Source organism: Heterocephalus glaber, unplaced genomic scaffold (genome assembly GCF_053883595.1).
Source record: "Heterocephalus glaber isolate CG9 unplaced genomic scaffold, H.glaber_assembly_v1.0 deba00001550, whole genome shotgun sequence".
NCBI classification, from domain to species: Eukaryota; Metazoa; Chordata; class Mammalia; order Rodentia; family Bathyergidae; genus Heterocephalus; species Heterocephalus glaber.
In genome coordinates, this window is record NW_028258343.1 from 24,765,777 (window position 1) to 24,791,295 (window position 25,519).

The following is a 25,519-nucleotide window of genomic DNA, read 5'->3' on the forward strand; positions in this document are numbered from 1 at the left end:
TTTAGGTTTGGGAGTTGAGTGATGGAACGGCATCCACACCCCAGACATGGACTATGTCCAGACTTCAGGACACGCGAGATCCAAATTTTACTTCAAGGCACGATGTATATAATATGGTAAGGTTAGATTTATAACTCTGAATGTCTGTCTATATTTGACTATATAAACATTATCTCCATGATAATAAAAGATATCTAAATACTTTTAGAATCATGTTTGTACTCCTGCTACCCTATCTCTGTCGAGTTCTTTGCAGAGCAACTTTCGTCTTTATTAATAAAGGGTTCTAGACAGTAACTCCCAGCTCTTTAATGGCAATGCAGTTTCCTATGATCCACCCTTCCCCACTGACAGCTATACATTCTAGAAAAGCAACAGCAGTGACAATTCTACCTGAGGACCCTGAACAACAAGAACAGGAGGACAAGCAGCAGCCACACTGGGAGAAGCATTGACTGACTCCTGGCTGAGCTTCCTCTTGCACCTTTGCCCTGAGTGTGGGCAAAGGCACAGAGGGGATGTGGTGTCAGCCTCTAAAATGACAGAAACTTTGCCCACTTTCTAGTCGCATGTACAGGGACATAGAGCCCACAGCCACAGAGGAAGGGAGAAGATTCCCAAGGGCAAAAGACAGAAGAAGGAAACCCAGGGGGAGCACACAGGTCTCAGCCCGAAGAGCACAAGTGTGGGGACAGAACCAGCGGCACAGTGGAGGTAGACTGCCCTGAGGTCCTTCACTGCCAACAGAAGGCACGAGGAGGCGGGAGGCTGACGTCCGTCTGCTGGAATGGGTTAACCACCTGCTAAACCAGATGCTCCTCCGTGAGCCACAGCGCTCTGCAGTCCATGCACAGCCTGCAGCAGTTATAACTTCCAGTCGACAGCTGTGTGACACAGGAAGAACAGGAATGCAGAGGCAGTCTGAAGGGAAGAGACCGTCCCTGGAAGCCAGCCTTGGGCAGACTTGAGTGGTCAGTTGTCAAGGACTGTAACGCAGCTGCTATAATTCTCTACCAGAAGGAAAGGAAAGCAAACTTGAATTTTAGAAAAAAAAAATTGGCAGAGAAGTATAAGCTATAAAAAAGAACACACTGGATATTTTTATTTGAAAAAAACACAGTACCTGAACTTTTAAAAAATTACTAGGTGGACACGAACTTCATGGATGCTTTTCTAAAGATTTTGTTCCACAGCATAAAAACTACAGCCCTCAGGACAAACCCAGTGGAGACTTTTTTTTGTATCGTCTACAAAAGTTTTACATCTGTAAAGCGCCTGGAAAAACACAAACAAAAAACAAGAAGCAATAATGACCACGTGTTACTCACAAAGCCTAAAATATTTACTGCCTCAGCACGAAAGGTTTCTCCCCGTTCGAGTAACAAGTTTATGGCGAGAAGTCATGGCTTGCTCTACTGTCAGGAGGACTGGGCCAGAAAGGTGGGCCCACCTGCCTTCCGGTCCACGCCCTTCCTTCAGCACCTCCCCTCCTGCTGGATCCTTGCATTTAACGGCTGCGGAGGGATCTCTGACGGCAGTGCCTGCACCGCTGTGCCTGCAGTAGGATGACGGGCTGGGAGGCTTCGACTTGAGAAAGCCTACAGGCTCAGAAGAGGCCTGATGTTTACTGGGTGAATACACCCGCCGTGCCCGGACAGTGTGGTCAGTGCGGTCAGCGACGAGAGGACCCAGTGGCCATGCGTTGTCCTGCTTCGGGCTGAACTTGCCCTCTGCTCTCGACGCCGGGCCTCCCTGCCCTTGAGATTTCTCATCATGCAGAGCCTGTCACACGCGTCAGGCCACAAGGTGAGCAGCTCGCGGTGATGCACACAGAGGCAAACGCCCAGCTGTGTCCTTGCAGCTTCCCCAGGTCAGTGTTTTAGAAATGTTAAGCTTCCCACTGACTTCTTAAATCTCAAATTTAAAATAAAAGCCAACACTATTGAACATTAGCAAAACATAATGCCTAAGAGGTTTTACTAATGCATCCAAAAATAGCTCCCTATTTAGGGTTAATGTAAAAAATTTCCAAATCCAGGGGAGAATATGTATCTTAATGTATTAAAAGGATTAGCCACATTTACCTGGCCACTGACCATTATTTGGTTTCTAAATCCAGCAGATGTAAGACTATAAAAAGAAGTCAAGTGTGAATACTGGTAAAAAACAAATGTCGTTCAGCAAAATGCAAATGATGATATTTTTCTGGACAAGTATTTGGGATTGGCTCTTTATCTCATGGAACAGAAAACCCGGTGGAGGGAGGACTTGCCCTGGGGAACTTCTGGGTAAGAACGCTCAGTACAGTCCTGTTGTCTGCGGGGCCAGCACCATCTGAACAACTGGGACTTCAGCGCCATGACCAGAGTAAAGCAGGCCTGGGACTGGGGCCCCCGCAGCCTCAGTCCCCAGGACAGGTGGGCAGGTCTGAAGAGGGTGAGGACAACCTGAGGAAGAGTGTCCGTGAAACTTGAGAATGGAAGTGAAGGAAAGGACTTTAACCCGCCACGGTTCGGAACAGAGGGGTGCAGAGGGAGAGCGCGTTGACTCGAGAAGAACTCAGCGGGGCCCTGAAAGCCACTAGCATTCCTTGCCACAGGACAGCATGGCCTGTCACAGCCTAGGTAAGGGAGCAACTGAACACTATCCAGTGCTCAACGAAGACAAACACCTTCCTCACAGCCGTTTGCTGTGCTGCACAGGAATCGCTGCAGCGGTCGAATCAAGCCGGAAGGGATGCACCTGCACCATACACAAACTGTTTCAGACTGGATTCCTATTATTACCTCTACCTCCAGCAAGGGGAGAAGGAGAGACAGAGGTAGGACACGGTTCTGGGGAAGAAGCTGAACCCGAGGCACTGGTGCCCGCTCTACCTGTACGGCTCTCGAGAGTCTGACATTCATCAGACTGAGCAGAGTTTGCCAAATGAATGCAGTGATTAAATTCATAAAAACTGGCCTTCTCCACTTTGTTACATCCCTATCTGCAAACCCACCCTGTCCTCATCCTTTTCTTGTATCCTCTTCTATTTTTTCTGCTAGAGAAAATCAGTGATGGGCTGGGGATGTGGCTCAGAGCAGGACACGTGCTTGGCTGTGTGAGGCCCCGGGGCTGGAAAAAATCCATGATTCCAGACATCACAACTTACAGCACGAGCAGAAAACCTTTATCCCAGATGGATGGCAAAGATGCACAGCCAATGAGAGAGACATGTTGGGTCTATTGGGCTGGTCTAAGCATCGATTCCAACACAACATGAAATATTTCCCACACAGACTTCCTGCTAGCAGCTACGTGCATAAGAAATCCAGCCATGCCCTGAAAATATTTCCTGGCATGTTCACGTCTGCAGGCATCGTGTGCCCATCTAAAGCAGCCCCAGACTCCAGTGCTTGAATCATCTCAGCAGGGCCTCCTGCAGGACTAGTAAACAAGTGTGAATCCAGCACTCCCTTCTCCCCCAGGGCAGTGTGAAGGCTTCACTGAAATCAATCATCCAAAAATCGGCTGAGATCCCTTAGCTCAGCCCTGGCCTTGGGACTATTTCACACCAAGATAACTGGTAGTTCCAGATATGTATTTAAGTAAAGATCGCCACTAAGTTTAGATGTAAGGGATAGAGAAATGATGCTTTAGAAAGAAGTACTGAAAGTGAACAGGTACGTTGTGATCAGACCTATCTCAGAAGGATAGCTTTTCTCTTCTCATTCCATGTTATTAAAAAATAAAACCCCACAGCCATCGTAAGGGGCAGAGCACTCTGGCGTGGGAAGCCGACAGTGAGCAGCCATCTCCACATAGGAGAGAGGCCTGGGCACTGCCTGCCCTTTCCACTCCACTCTGCGGGGAACCTAACACTGCTCTAAAATCTACAACTTATTAATCAAATAATAAATCTTTTTTTAAATAAATCTTTTCTTACAACTTGAGGGCTTTATATATGATTAAAAAAATTACTGTTAGAGGGCCCTTATTTCTCCAAGAGAGACCAAGGATGTGCAACAGCTCTCTGCCACTCAAGATAACAGCATTTCTTAAAATACTACTCTAAATACAGCTATGCAACTATGCATCTCTGCGACTGCCGACTTTAAAATCCCAGTTGGGAGAATCCCATGCAACAGGGTCTCCAGCCAGTCCACGTCTGTGTGTCTGGTGCACAGCATGCCATGGGGTCGCCTGGGTTTCCATCTCTGCCCAACCCGAGATCTGCACACATGCTCCCCTGCCTTCAGGTGGCTGTGCCCGTGTCAGGAGACCCTCAGCTGCCCTATGCATGCTCTGCTTCTCCCACGTCACACAAAGCCAGGCTCTGCTCTCCCAGGATGGGTCAGAGTGGGAACCAGGCTGCCAGCGTTCCCTCCCACGGCAATGGGCCATCAGCCACCTTCACCAGGAGCAGTAAAGAAAGCCCGGCCCCTTCTCCCCGCATGGCCTCCAGGCTGCCCGCTGTCCGAGTGCCACCCCAACAGCCTCAGACACGCAACTCTGCCCACCCCATGATGCCCTCTGCAGCCTTCTCCTTGTCCCACACCCTGGGAGCCTGCTGTCACCTCTGCATTCCGAGCTGGGAATGGGCCTGATCCCAGAGGGGAGCATGGCCTCCTGCTCCTTCTGGCCTTCCATCCATTATCTTCCCTAGCATGCTTCCAGGGGGCTTTTCCAACATGTTTCTCTCCTGGCTCTAAGTTGTCCACTCCATGTCCATAATGCTTACCACGTCATTCCAAGCAGAACAGACAAACTGTCGACCTCGGCGAGGGTCTGCCCTTCCTTGGGGACCGTCCCTCCAGGTCAGGATGCTCCGGAGTAAGAAGAATGGAGATGCAAAGCCCAGTGGTAGGACATGCTGCACTTACAGGTCCTCTCTCTAGGGTCTAGCAATTTACACTAGTGTGGAAAAGGCTGATGAGTACTGAAGGAAAAAAAACAGTTAAAGCTATTTCAGTAAGAAACCTTTTTAAAAACTGTCTCACTTTTGTAAACAGGATGTTTAATCTTGTAGCTGTCGGAACACACAAGTTGGGACACACTGGTAAGAGTGTCTCTGCCTCTCTTTTCAGGCATTTGTCCTCTTCCTCACTGTCCTTCAAGGCTGCCAGTGGCATTTCCTCTAAACAAGGGGCACATCTGTTCTGGGTCCTTATCCTGCTGATCTCTAGTCCTCAGGACCATGGTCATCCCAGAAGCCGATGCATCTGTCTCCAGCTACCTCTTCTGTCCCCTATGCCAGTTCTCTGGACAGTTTTTCTTGGTTTCCTTCAGTTTGCTTCTTATCTGCCCTTTTATTTTTAATTTTTTACTAGATGCCTGCTACGGCTTGGGTCTAGATGTCCTCCCAAAGCCTCCTACACTCAGGTGGGGCTTATGGGAGCTGGCTGGATCTAAGGTGTGTGGTGCTACATTAGTCTACTGACTGGTTTAGTACAGTTCTGGGTGTGGGTGGCGCCACCTGAAGGGTGGTAGCCTGGATGGGATAAAGGGAAAGGGAGGCCTACTTCACTGCTGCTGCTTCCTGCCTGCTATGCCAATGACTGTTTCTCCTCTGCCACGCCACTCTTGGAGCTAGCGAACTATGGACTGAAACCTCCACAAACTGCAAGCTAAATAAATCTTCCCTCTGTTAACTTTGGGAGTCAGCAATGACTCTTTCATTTGTTTCAGCAATGAAAAAAGTAACTAAAACTATGCACCTTCAAGAGATAAAACCTTCCTCACTTTTCTTCTTCGATATTTCTGTAATTAGAGCAATTGTTCCTGCATTTTCAACTTCCACGTCTATAATGATCCCCATGCTGAACTCAAACTCAGTAATGTATTTCTAAAGAGTTGCGGAGGGTCCACTGCTGTCTTCTGTAAAAGACCACTACTGTAAAAGCATCGTGATCAGCGTCTCAGTGGGAGTCTCATCCCACACTCATCCATGTCCCCACTGGGCAATACGCATTGCCAGCCCACAACACCTGGAATTCGGGAATCACCTTCGGTGCCCAGTGCTGCTCTCTACTCCCTCCCATCCATGCCACCTGGTGTCACTCCTGGTGAACTTGTCTCTGACCCCACTCTGTGGACCACTGTCTGCTCGCTGCTCTTTCTAGGAACCAGCCCTGTGTCCTCTCCTTGTGCTGTGGTCCAGACCAGATTTCATCCCTCACTTTCCTGTGCACACCTCTCTGCTAACTGCTCATTCCAAGCCAGTTTTCCCCACGACTGACCCCTCTGGTCACTCCCACGTATGTTCCCTGAGCCAGGCTTCGGAGAGGGCTGAGAATGACTGGTGACAACATGATAAAGGAGGAAGAGGAACAAAGGAGAGGCAGGGCAGCTTCTCCCCTGAGGAGTTTACCTCCTGCTGCAGTGGCATGACCAGTCTCCACTGTGTATGTGTACAGCATGTGGCTGGCCAGGGTAAAAGACAATGAGAAGTGGAGACATAGTCTGGATTCTGCAACTGAATATGAAGTCCAGGAACTGAAAAAATTTGAAAATAAAAGAACTGCTCCACTAACCCTAACCCATGCAATTAGGAATGAAAAGGGTGAAATTACAGCGGACCCAGCAGAAATCCAGAGGACCATCAATACCTACTTTGAGAACCTATATGGCAATAAGATGGAAAATACAGAAGAAATGCACAGATTCCTAGATACGTATGAATTACCAAAGTTGAACAAAGAAGAACTAAAAATTCTAAATAACCCAATATCATCAACGAAATTGAAAATGTAATTAAAAACTTACCAACTAAGAAAAGGCCAGATCCTGATGGCTTCACTGCTGAATTCTACAAGACATTTAGAGAGGAACTGCTGCCACTACTGTTTAAACTCTTCAGTGAAATTGAAAGGGAAGCAATACTTCCCAATTCATTTCTGGAAGCATCACCTTGATCCCCAAAGCAGAGAAAGACCCAACCCCAAAAGAGAACTATAGGCCAATCTCACTAATGAACATAGATGCAAAAATCCTTAATAAGATACTGGCAAACAGAATGCAGAAGATCATCAAGAAGATCATACACCCTGACCAAGTGGGATTCATCCCAGGGATGCAGGGATGGTTCAAGGTACACAAATCAATCAATGTAATACACTATATCAATAGAGACAAGGACAAAAACCATATGATCATCTCAATATATGCAGAAAAAGCATTTGACAAAATCCAACATGCATTTATGATAAAAACCCTACAAAAAATTGGAATAGATGGTCTCTACCTCAATCTGATAAAAGCCATCTGTGAAAAACCAACAGCCAATATCATACTAAATGGTCCAAAACTGAAATCCTTCACACTAAAATCAGGAACAAGACAAAGATGTCCACTATCACCACTCCTATTCAATATAGTTTTGGAAACATTAGCCATGACAATTAGACAAGAGAAAGAAATAAAAGGAATGAAAATAGGAAATGAAGAAGTCAAATTGTCATTATTTGCAGATGACATGATACTCTATATAGAAGACCCCAAGAACTCCACCAAAAGTCTTCTAGACTTAATAACCAAATTCAGTCAAGTAGCTGGATACAAAGTTAACACACAAAAATCAATAGCTTTCCTCTACATGAACAACAGACTCACCGAGAGAGAGAACTAGGGCAAATAATTCCTTTCACAATAGCATCCAAAAAACTGAAATACCTAGGAATCAACCTAACGAAAGAAATCAAAGACCTCTTCTCTGAAAACTATGGCACTCTGAAAAGAGAGATTGAAGATGATATCAGAAAATGGACAGACATCCCCTGCTCCTGGGTAGAAAGGATTAATATAGTGAAAATGGCCATACTTTCAAAACTGCTATATAGATTCAATGAAATCCCAGCTAAAATTTCAGCAGCATACTTCACAGACCCTGATAAAACAATTCAGAAATTCATTTGGAACAAGAAGAGACCCAGAATAGCAAAAGCAATTCTAGGCAAGAGAGACATGGCAGGGGGTATCACAATCCCCAACTTGAAACTATATTACAAAGCTACTGTGATAAAAAACAGCATGGTACTGGCAAAGAAACAGACCTGAGAACCAGTGAAACAGATTAGAAGATGCAGAAACTACTCCAGACACACTCAGCCACCTCATCTTTGACAAAGGAGCCAAACACCCTCACTGGAGGAAAGATAGCCTCTTTAATAAATGGTGCTGGAAAAATTGGGTTTCAACTTGCCAAAGATTAAAACTAGACCTATATCTTTCACCATGCCCTAAACTAAAATCGAAATGGATTAAAGATCTAAATATTAAAACAGAAATGCTGAACTGGTTGGAACAGAACTCTTGAAGACATTGGTGCAGGAAAAGATGTGATGAACAAAACCTCAGTTGCCTGTAAACTAGCACAATCAAAAAGTGGGATCTCTTCTTATTTATTTATTTTTTTTGGATCTCTTATTAAAAAGTTTCTGCACAGCAAGAGAAACCACCAACTATGTGAAGAGACAACCCACAATGTGGGGAAAAATTTTCAACTGCTGTTCCTCAGACAAACATCTACTATCTAGAATCTACAAAGAACTTAAAAAAATCAGACCTCCCAAATTTTAAAGACCCAATCCAAAAATGGGCATCTGAAATGAACAGACATTTCTCAGTCAAAGAAGTAGAAATAGCAAATAAACATATGAAAAAATATTGAACATCACTGGCCATTCGAGAGATGCAAATGAAAGCAATGTTGCAATTCCACCTCACCCCAGAAAGAATGGCTGCTATCATGAAATCAACCAATAACAAATGCTCACAGGGCTTTGGGGAAAGAAGAACCCTGCTCCACTGCTGGTGGGAGTGTAGACTGGTGCAACCACTGTGGAAATCAGTATGGAGATACCTCAAAGAACTAGGACTGGAAGTCCCATTTGACCCAGCTATTCCCCTGCTGGGGATCTTCCCCAAAGAATTAAAAGAATCATACCGCAGTGATATACGAGCACCCATGTTCATAGCAGCATAGTTTGTAATAGCTAAAACTTGGAAGCAGCCCAATTGCCCATCAACTGGAAACTGAACAAAGAAAATGTGGGGGTTTTTTATTAAATGGAGTACTATTCAGACATAAAGAATGAGAAATTAGAGACATTTATAGCTACATGGATGCACATTGAGGCGATACTCTTAAGTGAAATAAATAGGACACAGATGTGAATAGTTTCTCTAGTGTGAGAAACTGAAAGTGTAAATAAGGTCTAAAAGGTATAATAGATAATGTGAAATAGGAAGAAAAGGGGCAAAGGGGAAGGGGAAGTGGGAGGGGTAGGGGAAAGGAAAGAAGGGAATGGAATTAATACGAGAAAATGAAAAGATGGAAACAAAGTCTTTGTAAATAGGGAGGGATGGAGGCGTTGAAGGGAGGGCAGGGGAAGGGGGAAAAATAAGACCCAAGAGAGATTATGTAAAGGTGCAAATTTCCAATGATGAATGTCATTATATTGTACACCTAAAATATGCTAATAAAATTAATTTTTAAAAAAGAGAACAAAAAAGACAATCTATAGACTAGGATGAAAAGCACAATTGCAAAGCATGTATCCAGTAATATCCTTCTATCTAGAACACATAAGAAGTCTTAAAACCTAGTCAATAGGAAGACAAAGCAATAATTTAAAAAGCTGAGAGGACACAAGAGACTTTGTAGTACTTTGCCAGACATAAAGATGCTCACTAAGAATATGGAAAGAACTTTACTATCATTAACTGACCATGGAGATGCAGGCAAGTCTACCATAAGACACCTCCACATACCTGTTAGGAGGGATGAAATGGAAAAGAATACCTGACCATACCCAGTGTGAGCCAAAAGGCAGAGGAACTGAGCCATCAGAGCCATCACACTCTAGCGGAAGCACAGAGGGTACCAGCAGTGTGGGCCCTGTGTGATGGTTTCTCACAAGGCTAAGCAAACACCTGCCACCAGACAAAGCAGTCCCACCACTGGGAATTCGCCAGCAAGTGAAGAAGCTGGATGTCCACACAAGGCTTTGCGCATGAGTGCTGCGAACAGCTGTTTTCCCACAAGAGTTCCAAGCTGGAAACAATCCACTCGTCTAACAAATGGCAAAGGGGTGAATATGACACATTTTTCATCTCCTGAATAATAAAAAGAAGGTCAAGACTGGGTTTGAAAGTTGCCTGCTGCAAACAAAATACAGTGGTACCTTGGTTCATGAACTTTTCCCCCATGTTTCTTGTCACAAACTGAACTGGATGACGAGAACTGAATCACATCTCCCCATAAGGTCAACATTGAACCTAACCATTGAATTTGATTCCGTTCTCGTCCAATTTGGTTTGCAACCAGAATCAAGGAAAGAATTAAGTTTGTGAACTGAGGTACCACTAGTGAAATAAAAACTTACACTGTAAATCTGCAACAACTCTGGGGTTGTCAGAGGATGTTAAGAACATGAGAAATGTAACAGCGCATCAAGAATGACATCTTAGCAACACATTCTGGAGCCAAGTGACTTGGTTCCCATTAACTAATCGGTCACACGCAAAAATTCACTCCAGTGTATAAACATATGGCTACCCACTTAAGGAAATCACACTGCCTGCAAATCTACAGGGGAGGAAACAGGTGGTTCCCCTACGCGTGCCCCCGTACCTGCGTCCACAGCAGTCTTTACTCCCCACCTCTTTGTCCTGCTCAGTGTGTTCCCTGACAGACTTGCCACCCTCCCATCTCACCACATCCAAATCTTTTCTGTCCTTGAAGGTCTAGTTTGTAAGCGGAGAAGTTTAGGATCCACTGGACTACCCTCTGCATGAAGGTGATCGCTGTCTTTCAGAATGCCCACAGCCTTGATCTGCATGGCCTGAGACCTAATTTCTCTGCTGCAGGTCTCATATGTGGGTAATGTCCAGCCCCCTGGACTGTAGGCAAAAGGAAAGTGAAGACCATGAGAGTCTCTTAATTGGCAATTTAACTGGATTAAGAGATGCCCAGAGAGGTGGTTAGATCATGGATTGCTATACTCATCAGTGGATTAATCCACTGGTGTTCACAGCTGAAGGTGCTGCTAAGAAGTGGGCCACTGGGTGTGCTTTGGAGGCCTGGTCTCTCACCAGCTCTGCCCCCTGCTCTGCTTCCCAGCCTCCATGAAGTGAGCAGCTCTGCTCCACCACACCCTGCTGTCACGATGCTCCTGCCTTGAAGCCAGTTGACCAGGGACTGAATCCCCTGAAACCATGAGCCAAATAACTATCTCCTCCTTTAAGCTGTGTCAGGTATTTTGTACTAGTGTCAGCAAAGTAACTAATAAAACTCTTGAAGAAAAAAAGGGCAGCAAGGAAAACTAAGAAAATCTGCCTAAAGTATGGAGTTCAATAAATAAAAAGTTTCATTATTGGTTCACTAATTTTAACATATAATATAAACTCATTTAGGATGTTAACAATAAGGGAACCCAGATGGGGAATACGTGAGGACTCTATACTATCTTTCCAATTGTCTTACAAAGCTAAAACTGTCTAAAATAAACTTATATTTGAAGAGGAAAGCAATTTTAAACGTTAAAATGTTATCCCAAAGTGTTACATGTTAAAATTTTTCTGGGTGGTAAAGATTTAAGTGATATCAAGACCCCCACTCTGTAAGGAAACATAGTGCTGAACATGAACTTGTCCAGGTTGGGACCCAAGGACAAAGTTTCTGAACACAAGTAAACTTAGTATTTTCAAAATTTATTCTGATTGTTGGTTTTAATGTATATTTTTAAACAATTGTTTCACCTTTGCATGCGATTTTCTTTACCTTAGGTTCACAGAGAAGTCATGCATTTTACACTGAAAGCCAATGAAAAATGTATGACTTTATTTATAGAAATTCACTTTGTGGTCAATTTTATGTAAAATAAAATACCAATGAAGACTTGAGATGGTGGCTTCTCTTCTGTACTCCCCCCTTCCAAATGAAGGGACATTATATTTCAGGGCGAAAAAAGACTTCTACGTTCTTAATTTTCCCAACAATCCTTCCAAAATACACTGACACTGTAAGATATTAAGACATTTTCTATAGCTAAAATCAGAAGCTTTTCCCTTTATCTCAATGCGCTTCTTTGCATAAATTTTACATATGAGGACATGCAGTAGGAAGAATTTGGGGGAAGGCTGTCTTTGTTTGGGGTGCGGGAGAGGGCTTCCCAGTCCCACCGCCCTCCCTGCCGAGCTAACTGAGGGGCAGCAATCAGCACCTTGGCTCAGGGTTCCGCGTTATAAAATGAGAAGGCTGCCGGCTGCAGAGCAGAAGTCGGGCTCGCAGGCTGCAATCCCCGCACCCGCCGCAGGGGGCGCCGCGCGGGGAAACCGAGCGGCCGGCCCCGCTCTGGGCGGACCCCCAGCTCCCCGGGTCAAGCCAGGTTAAGCCCCCGACTGGGACTGGCGGGTGCGCAGCAGGCGGGGCAGCTTCTCTGGCGCGACCCAGAGAGGAGCCCCAGGAAGAAGGGAGCGCCCCGGCCTGCAACCGACCGGAAACAGGCGCGGTCCGCAGGGCGCCTCCTTGCCCGGGAGCAGAGGGAGGGCGCGGCCGGCCCCACCGAGCCTCGGGGGTCGCTTCCGGTGGCAGAGGAGGGGCGAGGGAAGCGCCCCGCGGGGCCAGCGGCGTCTCCAGTGCAGGCCGCCCGGGGACCGCGGGGTCACCAGGGCCCACGCCCAGAGGGTGGGTCGCAGCCCTCACTGTCCCTGACTCCTTCGCGGTCAGACTCCTTCTTGGGTGTCCCGACCCAACCGTGAGTGACGCGCGTGTGCCGCCGCCCCCCCCCCCCTTTCCTTCCTGTCCGCCTGGCCGGCGGCTGCCCCATCACCAGCTCCCTTCCGTCGCAGCCAAGTCTACCTCCCCGTTTCCTATCGTCAGTCTTTCATTTTGCTCTTTGATTATGCACATGCTGGGGTTCTCGTCTAAGATAAACTGTGTAGTATTTAACTTTCTCTGTCTGATCTATTTCACTTAACATTGCCTCAAGGCGTGTCCCTTTTCAAATGTGTCCTTTCTGCGGCACAGTAGTACTCCGTTATAGATATATACCACATGTTCTTTATCCATGCATCTGCTGACGGCCATAGATGCTACTCCAAGATTTATTAAGACTCATGAATTGTGCTGCTACAAACATGAGTATACATGAATCACTGTAATATGATGTCTTCTAATTCAGGAAGATACCCAGAAGGAAAAATGGCCAAATGGAATTTCTATTTATAATTTTTTGAGGATTCCCCACAGTGATTTCCATACCTCCCCACCAACTGTGGAGAAGGGTTTCTTTTCCTCCGTAGCCTTGCTGGCATTAGTTATTATTTTATTTCTTGATGATAGCCATTCTTTCTGGAGTAAGATGGAATCTCCATGTTCCTTTAATTTTCTCTAATGGCCAGAAATGTTGAACATTTATTTCATGTCTTTATTGGCCATTTGTACTCCTTCTTCTGAGAAGTATCTATTCATTTAAGTGACCCAATTTCTGATTGGGTCTTTTATTTTGGAAGTCTGATATTTTTTAGTTCTTTATATATATTCTAGATATGAGTCCTCTGAGGACTCAGAAGGCCAACCTGCTGCACAGGCTGCTCACACGGGGCAGCTGCGTCCTCGCAAGGCCTGCTGCACAGGCAAAATGGGCGTCTATCGGGGTGAGCGACTCACTGGGCGACCTCCAAGCTCTGCAGCCGGGAAGGTCAGCAAAGGCCAATCCGCCCACGATGCCACCAAGTGCCCTCGAAGCACATGCAGGGGAAGCGTGCTGCTGCCGGTCCCCGGACACCGCCTGGCAAGCCCAGGGTCGGCTGGGGCGTGGAGCTGGGGTGAGACCAGCCTTACCACACGGCTCACTGTGTTTAAATATTCAAGGGCTCCTAAAGGCCTTCCACGCAGACCCCCAAATATCAACTGTTGGGTGCACTTAAATATCCCTGTCTGAAGCAGTCTGGTGTTAATAACGACAAGAGCAATGACAGCAGTGCCAAAGATGGGGGTGACCTGCCAATCTGCACAGTGCTTTGGGCCTTTGGATCAACATTCACTCTCCTTGGAACCCTGGAATTATGGTGGAGAAATCATCATTAGGTAGGAAGGTGATGGCCATTGTAAATGATAAAAGAGATGCTCAGAGAAATGGAGGGGCTTCTGCAGCTGCTAAGTGCTAGAGAAAAGCTCTCCAATTGCATGTCTAATCCTCCTTCCACTTGGAGAAGCCAGATCCCGATAATGACCTCTTAGGAGGCACCCCATGAGCTATTACTGTGCCTCTCTGGGTAAAGGGGGAGGCCTTACAATGTGAAGTGTAAAGCAGGGATAAGTCCCATTGACTTCCGTGTGCATTTTAAAATTTGGTCTTATATCAACTTGCCATTAACTGTTCCACAGAAAGGGCTCACTGTGGCACAGTGCTCTCTTATCACAAAGATCTTAGAAAACAAAATTAAAAGGGAACTTAACTGGGAGCACTTTGCTTAATGAGCAGAGCTTACATAAGTGCGCAGAAATAATACCCTGGAGCTATTTTATAGGAAAGCCACAAAAGCTCTACCGCCTATGAATGACAGAAACATAATTAGCCCGGCTCCTGCAGCCGCCAAGTTCTGTCATTTAGAAGAGCGCTGCTCTCTGCTCGAAGCTGGGCATTTGCTACCCACTAAACGCCCGTCAGGAGACACTGAAGAATGGTGGCCCTGGAGCGCATGGTCCGCTGTGCATTCGGGGTTTTTATTAGGTGACAGCACAGCCAGACTAAGCCCTGTTCGGAAGGCCCTTCCCACCTTGGCTTCGAAGGACCCTGCAACTCGACAGAGAGCAAGACGTCCAGCTGTCTTTCCGGGGAACCTCACACCAGCGCCGAGGCACTCGGCCAGGATGCTCAGCTGCCCTTGCTCTGCGCCTGTCTGTGCTCCAGGCTGGGCTCAGGGAGGCAGCTCGGAAGACCACGGTTTGCACGGAGTCGGCAGGGACCCTGCGCTGCACTTCCTCTCCTCAGCTGCTCTGGAAGCAGCTGTCTTTCCCGGAAGTACGGCAGTGTGGGAGACAGACCCCAGACCCCGTTCCCAGGGAGCCATCTGGGGGCCATCTCCTCACCCTGTGGAAGGAAAGCGGCCCGCCATCGCACCCCAAGATGAGTCTGGGGTCCAGGGAGACGTTCTTGGTGCTGATGTGGGGGAAGCGCGCAGATTTTCAGGGAGTGTTGTGATCGGGAGAAAGGTCCCCCGGAGTCTTTTCCTTCTGGAAATATTAATTAGGAGCCACGCCTTTTCATCTCAAAAGTGCTGCCACAGCCTGTGAAAGAGCTCTTGGATGAGAGGAAGCCAGGACAGCAGCAAGGAATCCAGAGCTGATGAATTCAAGCGGTGAGCAAACATCAGCTCGGACACAGGGCAGACAAGGACCCGTACCCACTGTCACACAATAGCGTCTTCTACAAAACATGCATTCCTGGACAGATAGTGTTTGCTGTTCAACCCCAAGACATTGATTTAAGAAATGGATTCTATTCAATTTGCCAGGGACAGGACATAAATCATGCTACTTTCCCTCTCAGACTTGCTGATGAACTAGGTTCAAAAAATAATGTTTTCAAGTGTATGAAGTGCTTACAGAATTTTTTAAATTGGTATTTCTGAGGGAAATGGTGTTACATATTGAATGATTTTTTCCTGCATTCAGATGAAACAGTAAATATTCCACATCCTGTTTATCCTTAGGATCAAAACACAAACACACACACACACACACACACACACACACACACACACACACACACAGAGGAGTGGGGACACCTGCACTGTGAGAATACTTGCTCAAGACACAGGACCTAAACCCCTGATTGGTGGGTTCTGAAGGCTGACTTAACAACATGCCATAGGAAGAAATATTAATTCTCAAGTTAGAGAAAAATTCTTATGAGATCAAAATATATAGCAAATATTAAAATTTCAAAATGCATTACCATAGAAGACATGGTACAGCTAGCCTCCCTCAAAGCACTCACTTCACCGAAGCATTCTCATCCTGTCATTCCTGCCACCTTCTGAAGCAGTTCTGGAAGTGCTCTCTCGTGAGTGTCTTTACACACTGTGATCAAAAACATGGTGAATCCTGCTGCTGCGTGCCATCCAACCGAAAGGCAGGCTTGCAGGAACACTGTAGCATGTCCTCAACTACCTTATTCACCAGATCTAGCACTGTGCAACTTCTCGTTCTTCCTCAAAGTCAAAATGACCATGAAAGGTAAGGATTCTGAATGGAATAAGGACACTACAGCAGACATATTGGCGCAACTACAGACACTCACAAAAGAGGGCCTCAGAAAGTGGCAAGAACGATGGGATAAGAGTGTTCAAAGTGAGTGGTGGGCTTCTGAGGGGGGATTGCAGCAGTGTCTTTACCGTAATAAAGTTTTCTTGTTCACTCCGTTGTTTAATCATACCTCATTCAAAACGTAGCAAACTGATCCAAACACTGAGATGTGGGGAAGAGCCAGGGGAGTTCGGAATTCTCTCAAAGCAAAACTCATTTGAGCAGGAAATCTGGAGAGATGGGGCATGTATTGGGCACCAGTGTGCCTCAAAAGTCCATGTGCCTATTCACAGTCGATGTTTTTTAATGATGAAACCACCCCCAGGAAATCACATTGACCTTGCTGGTTATCTTCTAACAGGCTCTACATAGGCTCCTTCAGCGCATGGCCAGGCTTCTTGGCTGCTTGCAGCTCTCTCGGTGGCATCAGCTTGTTCTGAGAGGCAGCCAGGTCCAGGGCGTGCGTCCTGGGCCTCTCCGCCGAGGGGACTGGGTCCAGCGGAGAAGGGCACTGGCTTCTTAAAGGAACTTAGAGGTGTGGTGTGATCGTCTTGGTTGGAAAACAAAGACTTCGTGTCGGTCAGTCCTTGCAGGCTGAGGTCAGACACAAAGAGGACTTGAATTTAGGAGGCCGTTCAGAGAACGGTTGTTCAGAATGATGGAAAGGCCACCGGAAGCTCTGCTCAATCATGGAGAGCAGCTCCCTAAACACTGCAGCCGCGGGAAGGACACATCCCTCAACCCAGAGCCCTCTCGCTCCTCCCTTTGGGGTCTCGAGAATGGCAGGTGACTCTCAGGCATCCTGACCATGTGCCATGAAGGAAGGGCTGCTGCTGTTCCCCTGTCACAGGCAGGAAGATGAGGCTCCGGCCACTCACACAGATAATAAACACTGACGCTAACAACCCTGGTGGCGGACAGTGGTCCACACCCACGCCTGGCTCCAGTGCTTCTCCCCTTTACCAGCACCAGCGGATTCACCTGCAATGCTTTTCAAGTCTGCACTGAAAACTCCCCTGGGTCTGAACTTGAATGACAGGCGCCGAAGTGCAAGGCCCACTGCAGGAGGATGATTCACCATCTGTACACACAATCTACAGGGCGGCTGGAAATTCTCTAGCAAGCAGAGAAGTAAACTGAGGCTGTGCAGTTTCGCTTTGTGCACAGTGATGGGTTTTCCTTGGAGCTGACAAAGAAGCTACGACTGCAACACGATCAAACAATCAAATCAGTCACATCAGTGAAAAGCCAGCTCTCAGACATCACATAAACAGAAGCTGATCCTTTGGTTCTCCATTCCTGGCAGCCACCCGGTCAGGGCTTCGGCGTGGTGTCCCCAAACTCTGGCAGGTACTGGCAAAGAGAAATGCACTCCTCACAGACATGGCCACCCGGAAAGTGATGACACAAATGTGCCTTCTTAGGGCCCTTCTCGGTCTGGCAAACTGAAAATACTGCTTCCCTATGCTCAGAGTGCGGTGGTTCTCTGTGCAGGACACGGAGGCTGAGCAGAGCGATGACCCTTGCCCTGGCTGGCCCTCTGCTTGCTCACGCAGAGCAGTGCACAGAGGCTGCTGCCCAGGCCGCGGCTTCCCGGGAATGTTGCATACGCAGAACACCGGCACCTGGACCAGATTCAAATCCCCACATAGGCCCTGGGCTGAGCTCATCCCCACAGGCTGAAAACCGGCCTTTGTTCCCATGTCACGTCCTGCCGTAGCAGGAGCCGACTTCCCACAATCACGTCCATTCATGAGGCCAGAGCACCAGGCTGCGCACTGAACAACTCTTCATTGAGGTGCAGAAAGCAGAGAAATAGCTGCCGTGTTTCTGCAGTGATGCTATTAATATTTAAGGGCTGTTCTCTGGGGTGTTGGACGAGCCCAGCTCAAAGAGGGCCCTGACCTATTTCCATGATTACTGCGCAACAATGAACAAACTGCTCAAAGAGAAAGAAAAGATCACATCCATCCAAATTTCAACTGAGCACCAGAGAAGGCTGGTGTTGGGAGAGACGGCGCTTGTGGGACTTGCAGGGATTGCTGACAGTGACAGAAGGGCATCCCAGCAGGTGCCCACAGCTGCCCTTGTGGCCCGGTATCCACATCGAGGGCTGAACAGTTGCTAGTGGACAAAGGTGCTCCGTAAGGACACCCGCAGTGGGGACACAGGCCCCTCCCCTGCTCAGGGAATCACAGGGAGCAAGTGAGGAGACGCCCCCTCCCCTGGGGAGGGCAGCAGCATGGACAGGGTGGGGGCGCAGCCCAGCCCCCAGGGGAGCGCCTGCCACGGGGAGGGGAGGGCAAGGGCAGCACAGCGAGCCCTCGCCCCACACGGCAGAGCCGTGGGCCTTCTCGGGCGGTTCATTTTCTTTCTCCCGTCTGCCATCCCATGTACTATCTCCTGAGACAGCTCCAGCTTCGGGGGGACGAGCAGAAGGGCAACTGCTCAATTTATTAAGAGCTTAAAAAACCCAGGTGTAGCCGATAAACGCCCACACTGCACCTCCCACTGCACTCTCCTGCCTCTCAGCACTGGGGCCTCTAACCCTGGTCTCCAGTGCTCCAGCCAAGCGCAGGCACTTCCGACGATTTCAGCATGCATTCCCCTGAACCTTTCCTGCCAGATTTCTTTTTCTTAAAGGTCCACGCGTGCCACTAACTCTGCCGTTAGAAACATTAGAAATATTAATACTTTTTTAAAAACTGCATAACACGTGTGAATGTGTCTTCTAAGGGTTCAGAGCTCCGCTCTCTCTTCTTCCGGTTGGACCGAGAGTAGTAGAGGTAAGCCTTTCCCACGTCCCTCGTCCCTCAGCCCAGGTTCCGCCCTGTGCCAGAGCTCGCAGCCGCCACTCCCGACACTGTGGGCAGGACAAACCGTGTCCCTCGAGCCGTCCCGTGCCCCGTGCCTGACGCCACAGCAGATGCCACCGCCGCTCCTCCTCCTCCAGACGCCTCCAAGCGAGGCCCGGAGCACGATGTCCCTGGGAGAGGCAGTGCCCGGCCCTAGCCTGGCAGTGTGCGGCTGTGGTTCAGAAGGCAAAGAGGTTCTGAGTCCTGGACCTCGTTCCGGGTGGGTGGAGCTAGGGGCCAGCGAGGTGAGATAGGTCTACCGGGCCACGTTGGTCTTAGAATAACTGCGGTGAGGAGCACAGATTGGTTACAGGATTTGAGTTTCCGGGAGGAAAAATGAGCCCCCACCAATGAAAATAAAAGCATAGGAGAGCAACACGTTCCATACAGCACAAACAGGCCATGCCTGCCAGAGCCACTCCATGCCATCTGCCTCCGCCACGCTGTCAGGCCACCAGTCTCGGTGCCACGATGACTGATGTGGTCTAATGAGGAACAGGAGTTCAGGCAGGAAATATGGCATCCACTCCTGTTTTCCCTGGAGTTTATCTTAGGCGAGGACAGGGATTAGCCCTGGAAATGCATTCGGGAGCTCTTCACAAACAGTCCTTGCAGTATGTTAATATCAAAGGAGCCATGCTCATCTCTTACTAAGGAGACTGATGAGGACTCAAGTGGCTCACTGTTCTGAAATGATGCACACCGATGAGAGATTCTTCAGTAGTGTCTGCACGAACCACTGGCAAAACTGGATTCATAAGACCCGAGAGTCTCATGTGCAGGTACAAGATCCCAGTGAGGAATGTAACTGTATTGTATACCTGAAATGTACCAATAAACGTAATAAAAACAAGATCAAGTAATAACGAATTCCGTAAATCTTTGGGGAAAAAGGAAACTTTCAAGATAGTTACTGGCAATGTAAGCTGGTACAACCACCATGGAAATCAGTATGGAGGTTCCTCAAAACCTAAGAGCAGAAATTACACCGCCTCAGTTACACCCCTTCTAGATACCTTCCCAAAAGAGTTCAAGATCGTATTGCCGTGACACAGGCACACCCATGTTTCTAGCAGCAGCACAGTTTGTATCTAAATCTTGGAAGCAGCTGATATGTCCATCCCCAGATGAATGTGTAAGAGCTGTGGCATTCATGAAGTACTACTCTGCTATAAAGAAGGATACATTTAGATCATTTGTAGGGAAAGGGTTAGACCTTGAGACCACAGTGTTTAAGTGAAATAAATCAGACACACACAGCTAAGTGTTGCATGGCTTATTTTACATCAGAAACCCAAAGTACAAATAAATTAAAGAGAAAACCCAAAGACGGATAATAGGAAACAGGGAGATAGGTCTTTTGCCAAAGGAAAGACCAAGAGATGTAAGGGGCAGGAGGAGAGAGAGGGGACATAAATAGAATTCACGAGCGTTGTGCTCATGTCATCCACTCCCCGAGATGAAGGTGATCATTATGTACTGCAAACATGTGCTAAGAGAAGTAAAGAATTTAAAAACAGTGAAAAAAGACTGGATTCATACTCAGGCCCGGGAGAAAGACCCCTCCTCGGACCATGAAGGAAAATTTCTTAAATTCTGGAATTAGCACTCCAACCACTAAACTCCTGTGTGACATCAGAAGGAAATTTACTTAGGAAAGAACTTCTAATTAATTCACACTGATAACAGTAGTTTTAAAAGAAATGGAACAATATAACCATCACATAGGTGGATTTTATCTTCGGGTTCCACCGTAAGACAGGCGAGGTTTCCTGTCACTCCTTCCTGGCACACAACCTCCTGCTTACACAAAACCACAGAATTCTTCATCTAGAAGCTGGGTTCCAGGCACTTGGAAACTTTACTCTTACATAGGAGAGGGTAGAATAGAAGTCTAGGAGAAATATCTGAAAACATGGTTGAGCCAATTTGAACTCACAATCTTTTAAGCAAATGAGAATAAAAGTTATATTAAGGAGCCGCGCTTGTCATTGTGAAAGTTGTTTTATAAGGAGGACAGTGATGAGCACACCAGAAGATCACAGCGAAGGAGGAGGGAAGGGCTGAAGCACCTTGGGCCTGCGCCTCCAGGCCAGCCTCCAGTCACACTGGCATGGGACTCCGACAGCCGGGGCCAGCAGAGCTGATTTCTGCCCCTTTGCACGCTCTAGACTGGCAAAGCGCTTCCACTCCAATGGCCCAGGTGAGGGACATTTCCCACACCTGCACAGTGGGCTTGTAGGGACCTCCTCACGCTCAGACTCCGCTTTGTGTCTTGTTTTTTGTTTTTGGTACTGAGGATTGAACTCAGGACCTTGCGCTTTCAAGGCAGGTGGCAGCACCACTGAGCTAAATCCCCGGCCCTGCTGTGTTTTTAAGCATTAAACTTGCAGACAGTTTAAATATTGGCCCTGACGTATTAGGGTTGTGCGTGGACATGCAGAATGTCATGGATAGAAGGTGACGTGTCCTCCAAAGACACAGGTACTGAGGGCCTGACCCCAGCGTAGCAATGCTCAGAGAGAAGCCCGGAGAGATGGCTGGGTCAGGAGGGTGCTGACGACCTCATCAACAGGTTAATCCATGGGTGAGTCCACGGCAGGACAGGGAAAGCAGGTCACTTGGGGCTGCTGTGAAGGCTGTGTCTTCTCTCCATCTGTCTTTTTACTCTGTTTCCTGGCTGCCAGGCAGTGTGCCGCCTTCTTCCACCAGACCCTTCCACCACGGTGTTCTCCCTTACCCTCGCCCTCAGCAATACACCAGCCAAACAAATCCTCCTTTGCCTGTCAGGGTTTTGCCCCATCACAGGAAGGTGGCGATGTGCAGGGACAAGTGGCATTCCGAGAAGACGTGATCCCTGGGGCACAGAGCTCGAGGAGGCTCCCTGGTGGAAGCCAGTCTGGCTGCACGAATTGGCAGACGGAGAAGGGCGCGGAGCTGGATGAGTGGTGGATGCCGCAGGGATGCTGTGAGTCACAGAAAGCCTCGAGGGCTCCTGCAGCCAGCGTGGTCCCCTAAGGTCAGCCTACCAGGGACAGAGGAACAGGCTGAGGAAAGGATACGAGAGGCAGGCAGGGGGCTACATTCAGGAGACCAAGCAGTGGGCCCCACGTGGTAAAGATGAGCTCTAGTTGGGCAAAACAGTAAGAGTGGGAATCCTAGGGAACTCTGGACACTCTTAAAGGGTGAATTGCGTGATGGGTACGAAAAGCAAATCATGGGGGCCACTGAACAGGGTCTTGCCTGCTTCCATACCTGAGACCACTTTTCTCCCAAATCCAGACCGTGAACCTCGGGCAAAGCCATGTCACGGAGGGGAATAGGCACAGTGCTGTTCAGCGGCCTCAGCCTCTCCAGATCAACAGCCAAGCTCCTGAGAGTCACGCCACAGGCTTCCAGTGGCTTCTGTCAGCTTCTGCCGCTCCGTCCGCCGCAGCCTACAGACGCGTGAGCAGGAGCAGGTGTGCCAGGACCAGTTCTGAGTGGCGCTCAGAACACACGGGCGTCCCAGCTGCCTCGTTGGTCCCACTGTCCTCTAACCACAGGCCAGCTCAGCTCCTGTCCTCTCCGCACCCTGCCGATGCACCCTTCTCCAGTCGGATTCCGGGGCCGCCGTCATCTCCATCCTAACCGATGCCCACCAGTGCTGCATCCATCCGTGTGCCCGTCTGTTTCTCCACCCAGGGCTGCGCGTTCCGACTGCCGCTGCCCAGCAACTGGAACTATCCCAGGTGCATCACACATACAAAATACGTCTCTGCTGAATGAGTTGAGAGTTGAGTTTACTTGGATGGGAGGAGAGAATCTCGTAGTATTAGAACTTGTTTTCCAAACCCACACTTAGAATATTTTACAAGGACTTACGTTTCAGACAGTGAACAAAATATCTACCATTTAACTTAATGCTTTCCATTATTGCTAAACTCCCTGTGCTAAAACCAACTCTAGATGTCAGATGTAACCCCAAATTTTTGGCTGATATGACTTCCATAAGAATATTTTGAAGGGTTATTCAATTTTGGGGTTTAAAACAAACAAAAATTAAAAGCTCAAAATAGTGTTCTCCAGATACCTAAACAATCTGGGGCGAGACCTGCCTCCAGTAGGAAGTAAATGTCCGCAGAAAGTGAATGCGTGGGAGGGGCCTGTTTGTTGAGTGTTTGCCCAGACTGCTTGTAATATTTGCAGAACACAGCACCTGCACATGAACCCGCCTCACTTTACCGGTGCTTGGTGGTTTGTGTCTGAGTTATCTTCATGTGCACCGTCCCCCTGAGCATCACGATATCCCCAGGAGGCAGACAGCACTACCCCTATTGTATGAGCAAGGATTTAGAGGCTAAACGAGAAAAGTCCTGAAGCCCCCACCTCCACTCCAATATGGGGGATTGAACCCAGGGCCTCTGCACTGAGCTACAGTCCCAGGCTTTTGTATTCTGAGGCAAGGTCTCCCTAAATCCTCAGTTGTTCAGGCTGGGCGTTTTTTTGGTACCAGGGATCGAACTCGGGACCTTTCGCTTATGAGGCAGGTGCGACACCACTGAGCTGAATCCCTGGCAGGCTGGCCTTGAATTTGGGATCTTCCTGCCTCAGCCTCCGAGAGGGCCAGGATTGCAGGTGTGCGCCACCTCCTCTTCACTTATCTCCCTCCCGAAGTGGTGATTCTGCCTTTCTTTGGACTTTGGCTTTTTCATTTGTATCTGCCAGACAGGGCATTGAAGCTTTACACAATTTCAAGCACGCTCTTACCACAAAAAACTCCAAACCATTCACATAAAGCTAGTGAGAAACGTAGCTCTGTGGCTTTCCGTGTGGTGATTCGCTCATCTTACCCGGTCCCCGTGCTAGGTGCTGGATTGTCCCCATTTCACACAGGAGAAAGCTGACATGCGGTTTAGGCTTCCTCTTTCCTTGATTCTCTTAACCTCTGGACAGTGCCATCTCCGAGGCCACCCCAGCTCCCAACCCTCTGACCTGGGCAGCACAGCTGGGGGAGACCCACTTGGCTCCCCAGCCTCAAGGACAACACCCCCCTAGAGACCACAGCCTGCAGGTTGCCATGGCGCCAGGGCCCAGAGCACCGAGCCCCTCCTTTGACTCTGCACCATGACCCTGTGACACCCCAGCCACTGCTTCTGCACGGCCTCCAGAGCAGCCTCTCCCAGTGGGTTGGCTGGAGGAGTCCCGAGCCTGCACACAGGGCTCAGGGACACCATAGCCAGGGGCTCGGAGGAGGCTGAGCCAGAGATCACACATCCTGAGGACTGAGTTCAGAGTCCACTGGATTAATCGTCTCCAGATATAATCCAGGAATCCCCATCATCAGTACCCATGACTGTGTCCTTCCAAACAATTCATACATAAACAGTGGTGTCTCTGTCTATGAAGTTAATTTGTTTTACGATTTGGGGGAAGATGGCTGCATTTGTATTTGTGTGGGGAAGGCAGTCCTGGTTGTGTCTGTGACCCAATGCAGAGTTTGTGAGTGGAAGCAAAGTTCTGCCACATGCTTTTGTTTGCAAACTGAATTGTTTGCAAACAAGCAGAAGTGTTCTTGAACCGAGGCATTACTGTATCGTATCATATATATATGCAGAACTGGGACACTGTGCAGAAATAGAAATACTGCAGAAGATGCCTTCACACCCATGGGCAGCCCTTGCAAATGCATCCATAATGGAGATGACAAAACTGATCTAATAATACACCTTTCGAGCTGTGCAAGTGACTGCCAACTTTCTGAAGAGTGTTTGAAGAAACTCTGTTGAATTTCTTCCTTATGTTACATTTTTCATATCTCATGTCCCTTCTTCCAGGCAGTTTAGAAGTTCTCCTATCAAAGATAGGATGATTCTCTGAATGGGGGTAGATGTGGCCTCTGCCAGCAAGAGTCATCAGAGACAGTGTGAGGTGGTGCTGGAAAACCATGACTTGAACTAGAAAGAAAGAAGCTTTTTATTTAGCACAGTTGCACAAGGTTGTATTTTTGCACTAATCTAGTGCCCTTGAATTTTAAGTATTTGTGCTAAAATCATTGCAGTACTTTAACACTGATGTGTTTTTGAGATTTTTAAGTTAACAAATATAAATATGGAGGTCTTAGAGTCTTCTTTTAACTGTTGGTATTTCAGAAAAGAATAATATGAATAGACAATTATTTATATCCTCTGATGTATGCAGATGAAAAACATAAATATGAAGAAATTGAATGTGCACAAAAGTCTTCAAAGTGTTTTCTCTGCCATGGAATATGTTTGTCCTACAAACACAGGAAGTGGCATTAATGAGTCCTCCTCCTCCTCAATATTTTAATTCATTTAGTATTTACTTCACAATAACATTTTGCTCTTGCAAAAAGAGAAAGTATGTA

General features: G+C 47.8%; 1 protein-coding gene and 2 long non-coding RNA genes across 6 annotated transcripts in view; 2 read left to right on the forward strand and 1 right to left on the reverse strand.

Annotated features, from left to right (window-relative positions):
• The window catches only part of LOC110344945 (uncharacterized), a 36,782-nt gene extending 32,189 nt beyond the window's left edge, over window positions 1-4,593 (forward strand). The window contains exon 4 of the long non-coding RNA XR_015442604.1: window positions 6-4,593. This is a non-coding gene — a long non-coding RNA (uncharacterized LOC110344945). The remainder of the gene's footprint in view (window positions 1-5) is intronic.
• Window positions 1-25,519, reverse strand: part of Slc35f1 (solute carrier family 35 member F1) — a 310,829-nt gene that overhangs the window by 208,697 nt on the left and 76,613 nt on the right. The gene's annotated exons all lie outside the window — the stretch shown is intronic.
• LOC110344946 (uncharacterized) lies at window positions 12,435-25,359 on the forward strand. The gene is made up of 3 exons (XR_002387925.2): window positions 12,435-12,737; window positions 21,940-22,117; window positions 22,432-25,359. It is a non-coding gene; the product is annotated as an uncharacterized LOC110344946 (long non-coding RNA).